The sequence below is a fragment of the Triticum dicoccoides genome, chromosome 6A, assembly GCF_002162155.2.
Source record: "Triticum dicoccoides isolate Atlit2015 ecotype Zavitan chromosome 6A, WEW_v2.0, whole genome shotgun sequence".
In the NCBI taxonomy this organism is placed as follows: Eukaryota; Viridiplantae; Streptophyta; class Magnoliopsida; order Poales; family Poaceae; genus Triticum; species Triticum dicoccoides.
In genome coordinates this window covers 43,625,904-43,628,631 of record NC_041390.1, presented here as the reverse complement: position 1 = coordinate 43,628,631, position 2,728 = coordinate 43,625,904, and positions in this window count along the sequence as shown.

Genomic DNA, 2,728 nt, shown 5'->3' with positions numbered 1-2,728 from the left:
CTTTCTGTTAGTGCCATTAGTTTTCAAATTTGAAAACACTTTTTTTGTTTTCTTTGTTGCTTTATTTATTTTATTTTGTTTCTAATTACAACAAAATACTTATTGTTGCTATTTTTTTCCAGTTTTTTTGTTTTGTTTTTTGCATTATTTATTTTCTTTTGTTTTTTGCTTTAGTTTTTAATTCTGTTTGCTTTTAGATTAGCAAAATTATAAACTTTTTGTTAGTGCCATTAGTTTTAGAAAAATTATAAACTTTCTGTTAGTGCCATTAGTTTACAAATTTGAATAGTTAAAATTTGAATTCTCCGAAATTTGTGTGAATCACAAGTTTGTGATTAACTTACTAAAAAAATGAGAATATATGCGCCTATAGAGAAAATTCAACCTAAATTCATACTAAATTTCTATGAATTTCAGAGAAATTCACTATGAATTTAGGTTAAAATTTTCTCTATTAGGGCATCTATTTTTACTTTGAGAGGAGCTCAACAAGGCAGAGAGGGAAGGGCTTATAAACCGGTGTGAGCCCCCTTCAGTTGGTGAGGTGGGACTAAACTCTGCCCGCAACGAGGACCAACCCTTTAGTCCCGGTTTGTGGCACAAACCGGGACTAATGGTCATGGGCCAGCGGCGAGGAGCAAAATTATAAACTTTCTGTTAGTGCCATTAGTTTTAGAAAAATTATAAACTTTTTGTTAGTGCCATTAGTTTTCAATTTTGAATAGTTAAAATTTGAATTCTTTGGTATTTGTTTGAATCACAAGTTTGTGATTAACTTTACTTTTTTCCAGTTTTTTTTGTTTTTTGCATTATTTATTTTCTTTTGTTTTTTGCATTTTTTAATTCTTTTTTGCTTTTAGGTCAGAAAAATTATAAAATTTCTGTTAGTGCCATCAGTTTTAGAAAAAATTATAAACTTTCTGTTAGTGCCATTAGTTTTCAAATTTGAATAGTTAAAATTTGAATAATGGTATTACGAGGGCCGAACCATAAGACATGAAAGCATTTCAAATGAACTCTGAAAAAGTTGAAAGTTGGCATGGTATCATAATTTCACCCACATAGCATGTGCATGTACAAAATGGACAATGGTAGCATGTTCGTGTGATACAAAGTTGGCATGGTATCATCATAATAGTTGCAGGAGAAAGTCTTCACTTTTTCTTCGCTTGTGTCATTTGCTTATTGTGCCGTAACCATGGATAATCTTCATTGTTTATCAGGATGCTTGGGTTAGCCTTGACATTGAAGGGAGGAATTTCATGAAACTTTTCATAATCTTCAGACATGTCTGTCTTGCCATCCACTCCCAGGATGTCCCTTTTTCCTGAAAGAACTATGTGGCGCTTTGGCTCATCGTATGATGTATTCGCTTCCTTATCTTTTCTTTTTCTCGGTTTGGTAGATATGTCCTTCACATAGATAACCTGTGCCACATCATTGGCTAGGACGAACGGTTCGTCAGTGTACCCAAGATTTTTCAGATCCACTGTTGTCATTCCGTACTGTGGGTCTATCTGTACCCCGCCGCCTGACAGATTGACCCATTTGCACTTAAACAAAGGGACCTTAAAATCAGGTCCATAGTCAAGTTCCCATATGTCCACTATGTAACCATAATATGTGTCCTTTCCGCTCTCGGTTGCTGCATCAAAGCGGACACCGCTGTTTTGGTTGGTTCTCTTTTGATCTTGGGCGATCGTGTAAAATGTATTCCCATTTATCTCATATCCTTTGTAAGTCAATACAGTCAAAGATGGTCCCCTGGACAACAAGTACAACTCATCACAAACATTGTTGTCACCTCTGAGACGTGTTTCCAACCAACTGCTGAAAGTCTTGATGTGTTCACATGTAATCGAGTCGTCGCACTGCTCCGGGTGTTTGGAGCGCAGACTGTTCTTGTGTTCATCGACATACGGGGTCACCAAGGTAGAGTTCTGTAGAACTGTGTAGTGTGCTTGAGACCAAGAATATCCGTCCCTGCATATTATTGAGTCTCTTCCAAGAGTGCCTTTTCCAGTCAGTCTCCCCTCATACCGCTATTTAGGGAGACCTATCTTCTTAAGGCCAGGAATGAAGTCAACACAAAACCCGATAACATCCTCTGTTTGATGGCCCATGGAGATGCTTCCTTCTGACCTAGCGCGGTTACGGACATATTTCTTTAGGACTCCCATTAACCTCTCAAAGGGGAACATATTGTGTAGAAATACGGGCCCCAGCACTACTAGGTAAAAGCCTATACACAGAATTTTACCAGTAGCGCTGTACAAAATCAAGCGCTGCTGCTACTTAGTAGCAGCGCGCATAAATAAACCGCGCTACTGCTATGACTTCAGCAGTAGCGCATACTAGCGAAAAGCGCTGCTGCTATGTTTGAACTGGGTACACATGGCTAGCCCAACCTAGCAGTAGCGCGTATAATGGCCCAGCGCTACTGCTAATCTCCTCAGCTGCAGCGTGTATTCCAGAACGCGCTGTAGCTAACGTAGCATTAGCGCCCTTTCTGGAACGCGCTACTGGTACTTCTGACTTAACCACGCGGTTCGTCCTTCCCCACGGCCACTTCATCCCCCAAATCAACTCCACTCTCGCCGCCGCCATCGCCCCTCGGCCACCGCGCGCTCTCCCCACGCCGCCCCCGACCCCAGATTCAACGCCGGCCCCGCCCCCGACCTCAACACCGCCTGGGACGCCGCCACCGACCCCGACCTCAACGCCGCCC